We start from the raw sequence: 11,487 nt of genomic DNA, 5'->3' as shown, positions 1-11,487 counted from the left end.
AGATAAATCTGTGTGGAATAAATTTCTCTTCTAGAGTTTTAACATTATTTCATTTTGTTACTAGTGGAATAGATAGCTAAATTTGGATTATTGCTTGAAGCACAGCAAGTTCTTAATTTAATTAATAAGTTTTTGGGGTATTTTTACAAAATTTCCCCCCTCCCCTGTTGCGGACTACTGATGCCTCAATCTTCGGGGATCACAACCCAGAAGGTCGTTGTGATCTTCCTCGTATATCAGAAGGCTCTAACACCCTCCAAAGGTCCTTGTCACAACCAAAGGTTTCTAACAGAGAGCTTCAAGACGCTGCTCTCCAGGGGCTCCTATCACTCCAGTCTCCAGGAGGGAACTGCCCCACTCCCTCCTGGGAGTGCCCCACCTTTAATCCTCCATGAGTCACGTGGTTTCTGGTTGACCAACGTGACTCACAGCACCTGTCCTAACAAGGCACAGGTGCTTTCTATTGTAGTAGCCAGGAACTCCCCCAACAATTCCCCCTTTCTTTTTTTGAAAAAAAGAAACAAACACCTGGTAGCCTTTAGGGCTTTCCAATGTTCCAGTTCCATTTTTCATCGCCATTTGTCAGATGCCTTGGAACAAAACCGTGGGGGAGTCGTTCTTATGTTTTCCTGTCATACCATGTCGGTGGTGGATATATCCACTGTTCTGATGAGGTTGGATACATCCACCCTGGTTGTTCTGGCTGCTTAATCTGCGGCTGCCGCAACATTCCTTCAGGGGTCTTTTCCGGATTAGTTTGCGGTTGTTGCAGTGTTCCCGCAAAGGGCTTGCCTGGAGTATAAGACATCTGTGCATACTTTCTCTTTCTGCTGCTCCTCAGCCGGCCATTGGATTTGCAGTTTTTTGCGAGATGACCTATTCTCCCGCACTTATAACACTTCAGTTTATTATCTGAGGCCATCAAGGTGGTTGCTAGCACGGTCATTTCATGTTCCACGGACCCGACCTTAGCACATGCAATGACCATCTCCTCTAGGGAGGGGTCCCCTGGGAGTACTTCAATAGCTCTTCGGCAGTCAGCGTTGGCGTTATCCCTTGCGAGTTGTTTTGTCAACAGGGCCCGTAGATTGCCGTCATAAACTTGTTTTTCTATAGCCCCTTGCAATCTTTCTACAAATTGTAAGAAAGGCTCCTTGATTCCTTGTTTAATTGTAGAATACCTCGCTTGGGGTTTCGCCATTTCTGTGGTCCGCATGAGGGCCTGCATTCCTATTTGTTTGATTTGCCCAAGAATTTGGGGATGCCATTGGGCCTGTACCGCCGGATTACTAAATACCTGACCCGTTCCCATCAGGACATCTGCACCTACGGCATAACATGGGTCACCTTGGGGTAACTGTATATTTTGTAGTGCCTGACGGTCAGCCAACTGCCTCCATGTGCTCATAAAAATGGAGCGTTGTACCGGCTGGAACATAATCTGAGCTAGATGTTGAAAGTCATACGGCACCAATATTTCCAAGTTTAGTAATCGTAATAATTGTGTTACTGCTGGGGAGTTTGGCCCATACTGTGCTACCGCTTTTTGCATGTCTCGTACGACTTTCCATGACCAGCCCAGGTATTGATTGGGCTGGTTAGAACCCGGGAGGGTCAATTCCACAGGGAATACATTTGGCCTTTCCCCTATTTCCATCATGGATAATTTTTCGTTATTGACTAGCAGCCCCAAGACTTGAGCCAAGTCCCAATCCCCAGCCTCTATTGCTTTCATTTTTATTTCGTTCCAAAAACGGACCGGGTCACGGCGTTGAACTATTGCTGTAGGGGTTTGGATTTAATAAACAGATAGATTCTAGTGATTTTTCCCTTGGTGGAGAAACCGGTGGTAATTCCTTAGCACTTGTCTTGGAGGTTTCTCCTGAAATTTCTTTTGCTACAGGGGGGGTCATAGCCTGATGCAGTATCTCCACTACAGCTGCCAACTGCTGAGATACTCCTTGGAGCATTGTTACGGCCTGGCGCACTAGTGCTGGCTGCGCCAAATGTACCTGGGCCGGATAACCAGATACCGCGGGATATGAAGTTGCCAAGGGTGGGGCCAATTGCTCGAATGGCGGAGCCGTAGGCATAACGCATCCTGAGGAGGAAGGGGGGGTTGCTGGGGCAAAGGGTGGGGGACGCTCCACTATTTCCTGCAGGGTGGGGTAGAGTCCCTGCATAGTCCCCGCAACTTTATTGACCTCTGTGAACAGCGAGGATACGTCTAACTCGCTGTCCACGCTGTCTGGGGTTAGTCTTCCTTCAGATAGTTCGTTGCTCCCTTCATACCCTTCACTTGCAGATACATAATCTGCTAATTCCTCTTCCTCCTCTTCTGCTGACCCCTTTTGGATTATATTATCTAGGGCCTCCCATGTACGCAGCAGGTCGGTCCGGCCCTTTTGATTAACCACAGCTTCATAGAGTAACTTATCCCCCAACCTTTTCCAAAGTTCTAGGTTAAAGGTAGAGGTGAGGTTGACTAGATCTTCATGTCCCGCTGCCCAGTTGAGTAGGTAATATAAATCCTCATTACTTATACTGAGCCCCGCAGCCATTCCTGCAGATTTGAGAAAGGTGAAGGTCTGGCTTTCCTTTACAAGATTCTGACCCATGTTCACTCTCAGCGGCTCACCTTGTTCCAGGTGTCTTGGTCAGTCCGCAGCTCCTGCCGCTCTCAAGCTTCGGTCTGCAGTCCCAGTGGTTCCTGTTCCGACGAATCACATCGGGGTCACCAATTGTTGCGGACTACTGATGCCTCAGTCTTCGGGGATCACAACCCAGAAGGTCGTTGTGATCTTCCTCGTATATCAGAAGGCTCTAACACCCTCCGAAGGTCCTTGTCACAACCAAAGGTTTCTAACAGAGAGCTTCAAGACGCTGCTCTCCAGGGGCTCCTATCACTCCAGTCTCCAGGAGGGAACTGCCCCACTCCCTCCTGGGAGTGCCCCACCTTTAATCCTCCATGAGTCACGTGGTTTCTGGTTGACCAACGTGACTCACAGCACCTGTCCTAACAAGGCACAGGTGCTTTCTATTGTAGTAGCCAGGAACTCCCCCGACACTCCCCCACAGATATTCTTAAAGTAATTGCACTACCTTGAAATAATTTGTGCAGAATTTTTTTTCTGTTTTTGCATATCATTGATGCCAATTGGATATTAGTTGTAGGAAAAAAGGCCAATTACATATGTTTCTGATTGTCTGTTGGATAAACATAAATGGAAGTGGGAAGGTGAGCAGTTTACGACTTGCTGGTCAAGATACCAGTTTTACAAATATGTGCTATGAAGCCACCTGTTGGCTAGATAGTGTGGCTAGTGAGATGTTTAAAATAAAAGTTAGATTTAACTTTGATTATTTTTTTTTCCTATGAATATGAGTTCATAGCTTTCCTGATGTGTTGCTTAGGTTTTTCTTTTCTGCTCAAGAAGAGAGTATCCCATGTCGCACCTTAAGGAAAGCATAATTATCATTATCAGTCATACTTGCCTGGTGCTACAAGTGTGTAAATGCCACTTCCTCTCTTTTGTTTTTGTATCAGATGGACAGGCAGAAGCAAACGTGACGATTATCACAAGTTAACAACTTGTAATTTAGGGAGAATGGCAACGTTAAAAAAAAAAAAAAGGTTTATACCCGAAAGTAGTACAGAGAAGTATTGGTGATTCTGTGTAAACCTTTGTAATTTTCAGCGGAGATACGGTATGAGGCTTCTCTTTTACTTTTCCTGTATTTTCCTCTTTCCCCTCACAGTGTCTTCCTTTCTTTTCTAGTGTTATTTTCCTGGATGCAGATAAGCGCGTACACCTGTTAACTGAGTGGTGTGTTTCTGTATTGCTGGTTTGGTGCATGCCCCATGTACTGTGGGGTTGATCAGTGGCTGAGGTTTGGCCTGAGAAGCTGAATGTCCGTTCTGATAGCGCTCTAGGAAAGATCATTCATGGTACCTGTTTTGTGTCTCCTCATCAAAATATCTGTCGGCAGCGGGCCCTTCTCAGGTGGCTTTGTTCGTGTTTTGGAAGTGGTACACAGTGACAGTGTTTCTCTGCTTGCTGTAGAAATACTCGCCTGAAGCAGCTCAACATCAACTTTGAAAGTGAAACCAACTTCAATATAAGTCAGTATGAAGTGGTAATATTCAGCTGTTGCATGTCTGCTAAGTGTTTTCTTTCCTTTTTTGGGAAGGGCTGGAAAACTGCTTCTCACAATTACATTATTTAGTCGTTAATACTAAAAAAATGGTCAGATTATTGCTGACCACAAAATCGCTTTGAGAGAATGGTCTGGTTTGTTATTTCTGACTTTCTGGTGCATGCTTTAAATGGATGGATGGCATTTCTAAATTAACATTCTGAAATGCATTGGGATTCAGAAATGGGCTGCATTTAGAATTGGGTTTTGGTGCCCGTGTCCGTGCAGTTAGATAGTTTATGTTCTTTTCAACACACATTCCAGATGTAGGCATTTGTGTGTACATCTCCATAAAAAGAAGCACAGAAATGCAAATTTTTTTGTTTTTACTGATTGTCTTTCCCATTCTTTTTGTTTTCACTATATTCATTTCAAACACTCTTGTTATTCTCAGATAAGTAGGCACAGAATCTGTTCCTTGCCAAAGGCAGTTTGTTATTATAAATTGTATACCCATTTCTCCAGGCAACTTTACAAAAATCTTGTAGCAAAATTGTTTTAAAATTATAACTGTTTACAGAACATGATCCTTATTGCTAAATGAGAAGCTCGTTCTTAGAGCATTGCAGTCTTGCAACTTTTCTCAGAATTCTCGCATAACTGTATTAAGGTTTAAGAAGACTGCATAAATATCTTATCTAAGATATTTGTTATCATGCTGAGGGTACCACCATACCCTACAATTGAGGAGAACCCTTTTGGCGTATCTACCTTCTGTCAGGACGGAGAAGTGGAACGGACCCCTACTCAGAAAGGAATTCTCATACGTCGTCTCCCAGGAAATCTAACCTTTGCTTAAGAAGCTACACTTAATTTTTGCTGACAGACAGCCTGCTGCAAGGCTGGCTGCTGCAGTCTTGTGAAATAGCAAGAAATGAAAACTGAGCCTGACTGAGCATTATTCTCATTTTTGTCTGCTTCTGCACAGCTGTGTGAAAAAGAAACACAAAGGTTTATTTGCACTCCATGGATGTGATTTCCTGCAATGAAACACATGCACACGACTACACACATCAAGTCTTTTTAGTGACTTCTCTCATTTGATTCAGAAAAAATGTTTCACTTCTTTCTTTTTCAGTGACTTGGCATATATTGATCTGCTGGGTTATTTTTTTTTGCTTGTTTTTTCCCTCACTGTTAGTTTGTCAGTCTTAGAGCCAAATTGTGGCTTTCTTTTTCCCCGTAGTTTTTCAGCACACTCGAAAAAATTTTATTAGCAGTATGCTTTGTTATCAGATGTCTGCTTAAAAGAAAGTGATGAAAAGGGGTACTTGTTGCCAGTCTTTTAGTAAATGTATAAAAAGTACAGTCTGCTTTGTTCCCTGTTTGGGTGTTGATTCCCAGTTGGTGAGAGATGTAGCAGGAGTGGCTGAAGTGGTTACTGTTCTGGCTGTCATCCACCCAGCTTCCCCAGAGCTTCCTACTCCAGCAGCGATACTGGTCTCATGATGCTGTGTGTGTTCTTGAGCTGATACCAACTGGTGCTGATTTCAGCTTAATATACCAGGATAATGTGTCTGTGGTAGCTCTGGAGCAGACATGAATCCCAATCGGCCATCCTTGTGTAAGGGAGACGTAACCTTGGGAGAGGACTGTTAGTTATTGTTCGTAACTGTTTTTGACTATTGTAGTGATGAGATTATTGTAGTTACAAGACTGTATATACACAGACGGACTGTAATACAAAGATGCCTTTTAACACTCTTCGGTTACTCCCCAGAGGAAAGCTACCAATGAGATAGAAATATTCTGTCCTGCAACCAAATATGGGAAAGAAGAACAGGACTTACTGCAGACAGCCATGGATTAAGTAGTGTTTAAAGAGAAGGGGAAAAAAAAAAAGTTAGGGAAACCAAAATGTTAAGGGACACCCATTTTCAACAGCAGGCCAGAGACGAGCAGTCAAGGTATTCAGACTTCTTCAATGGTTCTGTTCCTGGTTTTGCATGCAGTTAATTCCACTAATGGTGGTGAAGAAAAATCCCTTTATATCAAGTTTTCATTATTATTTTAGCCTACTTTTCTGCTTATTACCAAAGGCATACCTTGCTTATGCCCTGCTAAGGATTGCTAATAGTGATTAGGATTACTCTGTATGGTGTTAGAGCATCAGTTCCCATGGACTGTTTTCCCTTGAAACTTGTAAAAGGAGGAAAAAAAAAATAGGAGAAATTACACAATTTACAGTTGGTGTTTTTTTGTTTGTTTTAAATTGTAATCTGTGTAATAACTATTAAATTCTGTGGGTCTCTAGACAGTATTTTTCTCAGCTGTTCAAATCTTAGAGGGTGGAAGTTTAAATTTGTGGTGAATAACATCTACTCAGTGTTCAGGTCTTTGATTAATTAGCTTTAAAAACAGGAGGCTTTAAGTACTCGAATTGTTAAGAGTAGAAAGTACTCTCAGATGAGCTTCTCTCTCTCTCTCTTTTTTTTACCTTGTTCCGTTTTTATATGAAAGTGTGCATCTGAGCTTCTTCACACTCACTAGGAAAGCAGGTATGCAGGAGAGTATGGGCTTTTATAAAATTTGCAGTCTTGTGTTAAAATGATGTTCATTGATTACCAAGCAAGCTGCTGCTAAAACCATCTAACTCTTTTGTTGTTTTTGAGATATAAGAGTATGCAATGGAATTTAGATTACTTCATTTAAAGACTCTTCATATTACAGAATAATAAATACAGTGTAGGAATTTACTTCAAGTTCAGTGAAGGGAAAAACCTCACTATCTTCAGTACGCTAATGGCATGTATAGTGAGAAAGCTGCATAACATACATAGTGTATATGTTCAATCAGAAACTGATGGTGTTTGAAATAGGTATTTAATCTCTCTTTACTTAATGAGTATTTTATCTGTAGTTTCTGTGCCCATATAGACTGAAACTACAAGTGCATAGAAGAAAATATCTTGAGTCAATATTTTCTGTTACTTGTTTGAAAAAATAACTTCTAGGGATATAGACTTCATTATTAAAGTAAAATTAATTGGAACAGGTAAGGAGAACAACTTCTTAGTAACTTACATCAATAGATTTAGGAATTCTGGAATAAATGTAGATATTTAGGAATTTCCAAAATAGAGCACTTTAAATCGATTATCTTAAGATACTGTTGTTGAACCGTCCTTCCAAGTAATACATGAATATATTTCAGCAAGAGTTCGGGGGCAATAGGAGAACACCACCTCATACTTTTGCAGACAATTAGATTAGGCTTCATTATCTGACTGTAATGAAAAAAACTGGTGCTTGTCATGCCCCACAAATACAGAAACTTTTTTCAGTTCGAAGATATTGTTAGTTGTTTTCTTAATATGAACAGTTATGTTAAAAACACAATAAATGTGAAGTATATGTGCTATGATTCCATGGATGGAAAACACTGTAGTACAGCATTTGCAGTTAACTCCAGCACTTAAATTTTCTTTATAAGCTGAATGTTCCTCTGCTGAACAGTAGACATAGTTAGCAAATCTCTAGTACTGCATTGAAGTTGGAAATAAAGTTCCTAGATATTTTCAAACACGACTTTTTATTAAAAATAAATCTACAATATTAAGTTTAACTAAATTTAAGACAGGTTGCAATTTTTAAAGTCATAGAATTGTAGAATAATTGAGTTTGAAAAGGACCTCAGGATCTCTCAAGTCCAGCCTTCTCTCAGCCCTGAGATCAGACAAGGTTTCTTTGGGCCCTATGTAGTTGGATCTTAGAAACTTTTAAGGATGGAGACTACACATCTTCTTGGAGAATATCTTCTACTGCCTGTCTGTCCTCATGGTGAAAAAACTTTTTGTCAAGTTTGAACTTCTGTTGCTCACCAGCCTGGGCTGCGGCTCCAAGGATGCCGTTGCATCTTCTGCAGCCAGGAGGAAATGGCCCGCCTTTTGTAGGCAGGGTCTATACCTTAGTTAATTAGTTCATTAGTTTCAATTCATGCCAGCTGGGTAATAACAGGATGCCATAATCTTCTAAATCTCCAGATACATATTTTTCACGATTATTCCTCAACTGTCCACATTGTTCTCTTCAGTTTAGTTCCAGGCACAGTTGTGCCAAATGTTCTGAAGCAAGATCTGCTGAACTTGAAGTTGTGATTTGTGTCTTACTATGATTTAGTGTAAGAATAAAGATTATATGGAGATTAATGGAGAGCCAGACTTCTCAGGAATAATGCAGCTGTGGGTTCAAAAAAGTCAAGTTTAATGCTCTGCTCTTTCACTTTGTGGAAATAAATGAGCAGATTAACATTCATTTTAGGAAAGTCTAAGTTATCTGAAGCAGCATTGATTAATAGTTCCAGGCCATTTTTGTGATGATATTCTTATTAAAAGTCGTTAAGAGCCAATTCCTTGTTCAACTGCGAGTTGTATTTTGCTCTTGTTTCCAGTATGATGGTTTCTGTCCTAACTCTTAAAAGTTAATGCCCTTTTACTTCTGTAGTAGTGTATTCTGACAACATTGTTTATAGGATTTGTCTCTGGGAGTGAGTGCACCTAACCTAAGAGTGTGAAAAGATAAGAAACAAATAAAGGCCATAGAAATAAAAATAACAAAACTGTATGTTGGTGTACTTTTGCAAATGCTGCGTTGAGTTAGGTATGTGATTATAGTCTATTGAAACCTTTCTGTAGCATCAAACTGAAACTACTCTGAAGTATTGAATATTCAAACTAGATTTGCACAAACTTTTTTAAGATTTCATAAATCAGTGCTGGCCACTGTAATAACAATTAATATATGATTGCATGACCTGCTCTTCAGATTTCTTAGAAACAGCCTGTGGAGTAAAGTTTTAACTTTAGATCTCTAATAATTTCACGTTTGTATATGATTAATTGTCATGGTTTAGCCCAACCAGTTGGTAAGCTACCGTGTGGCTGCTGGCTCGCTCTTTCCCCCTTGGTGGGATGGGAGGAGAAATTGGAAGGAAAAGGTAAAACTCGTGGGTTGGGGTAAGAACAGTTTAATGGAACAGCACAAAAAGAGACGGGATAACAAAAATAATAATAATACAAGAACAATACAAAACAAGTGATATAACTGCTCACCACCTGAAACCCTGTCCGCTCACAATGTATGATGACCCTCTCTCCCGGCTAGCTTCCCCAATATCTATTCTGAGCATGACGTCATAAGGGTCATATGGTATCGAAATACCCCCTGGCTAGTTTGTGTCAGCTGCCCTAACTGTGTCCTCTCCCAGCTTCCTGTGAAAAACAACTCTATCCCAGCCAAACCCAGGACACTAGTACATGTTATTCTTCACTTCAAAAAGAGGCATGCAAATTTAGTTTTGATTATGTTTTTTTTTTATAAACACAAAGGGTGCCATGGTGTTTGCTGGGTCATAATCTAGTACCCCAGGTAATTTTTGTCAGGAGGCCTGTATTTTGTCAGCCTGCGTGATTTTAAAGATTCCTAGATGCAGAATTAGTGATAAACGTTCATAAGTCAGAATGTCATTCTGACTCTTTATTCTCTGTGTTAACATCTCATTCTCTTTCTGGGTCTGATTAATCACCCATTTTCAATCTGTGTGTTCCAGGTATTTCTGTGTACATAGCCACCAGACTTTGGGAGTACATTGGCATAGTTCAGACTCTGCTTATAGTCGGAAATACCTGCCAGCAGAATTTCTAGAGGTGTCTCTAGTTAGGCTGTTTGAATTCACTGTACAGCAGATGGCACTGGAAGAGCACATCAGTGGGAGACTTCGGTGATGCTATAATTAGTACAAAATACTAGCAAAGCTGTTGCAGTGCAGAGGGTTGTGAAGAAGTTGAGTAGCTCATTTTAATGTATTCCAGGAAGGAGTGCATGCTGGGTTTCAGCTCTTCTAGATGTAGGCAGTGGAAAATTCTACGCTTGCAAGTGTGTGAGTGCCTGTGATATTGAGGGCTGTTTATGCAGCGTTTTTAAAAGCATTAATGTGCAATGCAGAATTACTGGAGTTTTTTAGGTATGTGCAAAGAAAGAAGAGTATGTGGATCAATTAGGGTGTTTGACTTCAGGGTATGTTTGCTTTCTCCTGTCTTGGATAAAATATGTGTAAGAGATGTCATAAAGTAGAATGGTTCTCATACAGAAGACTTGTTTAGAGGCTTGCTCTCATCTGTAGGTCTGTTCAGTTTACTGCAGAGCGCCTTGACCCAGACTGACCCAGTCACTAGGCTTTTATCATCTTTTCCTGGATGAATGAGCTGGAGACTTCCGGATATATGCATGTTGTTTGTGGTTTATATTTGAACTTCAAACCTATGTTATTTCTTTATATGAAATATTGCAATGATAGAAGTAATGAGTTGTGCATTTCAACAATAATGCATATTGCTTGATAAAGATACTGGCTTCTAAGGTAAACTGACAGATGTTAAACACTTTTTTGCTCAAGCAGGCTTAGTAGTCATTCTTAAAGTACAAAGTTTTGACTTCTCTTTATGCTGCCATAGAGACATATCTGTTGAAATTATTTTTAGATTTTGGGTTTTCATTTGTAAAAAAAACCCACATTTTGATACAGAAAGACGAGTATGTGATAAAAACCTGTTCTTTCAAGTGACTTGCTTGTTTTTTTAGTTATGAAGAAGCTGAAGAAACAGTTCCTTCAGTCAAATTTTAGCTAACTAATTCTTTTGAAGCACAACAATTAAAAAAAAAAAAAAAAAAAAAGGTGAACCAGACAGTTTGGGGCTGTATATATGTTCTCTCCCCAGTCAGCAATGTGATAATGTTCTTTTATTTTTCTCTCTAGCTTGGAAGGCAGATATTATTTCATGCTTGCATTTTAGGGTTAGGAATTGCAAACATTATGTACTTCCCAGAAGGAGGGGGAAGCGTGTCTGGTAAAGTGGAAACAGTATCAGCCTGTGGATGTCAGTCAGAAGCAGTTGGAGAACGTTGTGGATTTCACAAGTGGCGCTGATGTGAGAGTTCCCAGGCTTCTGGTACTACATACACAAAGGCACAATTAAATTTATCAAATTAGTAAATGCTCTGACTTGGTCAGTTTAGGAGCAGCATAGAATCCTGAAATTATATTTTTCACTTGTTTTGCAGGTTCATTTAGTTACATAAGATGAAAAGAGTACTGTAAATTGGTAAGATGGCAAAATCCAAATGGTTTAGGAATAGAAGGTCAACAAGGCATCTTGAGTCTACTTTTAATTAACATGTAACTCTCCCTTTATGCGTAACTAGTTTTTTCTTAATTAATGTACTTTGTCAGTTATGCTGATATGCCAGATTTCAGGCATATAAAACCCACTAAATTTATTCTTCTTATGTTTG

The sequence above is a fragment of the Tauraco erythrolophus genome, chromosome 3 (assembly GCF_009769465.1).
Source record: "Tauraco erythrolophus isolate bTauEry1 chromosome 3, bTauEry1.pri, whole genome shotgun sequence".
NCBI classification, from domain to species: Eukaryota; Metazoa; Chordata; class Aves; order Musophagiformes; family Musophagidae; genus Tauraco; species Tauraco erythrolophus.
The sequence above is the reverse complement of the archived record's forward strand: the minus strand, read 5'-3'. Positions refer to the sequence as shown.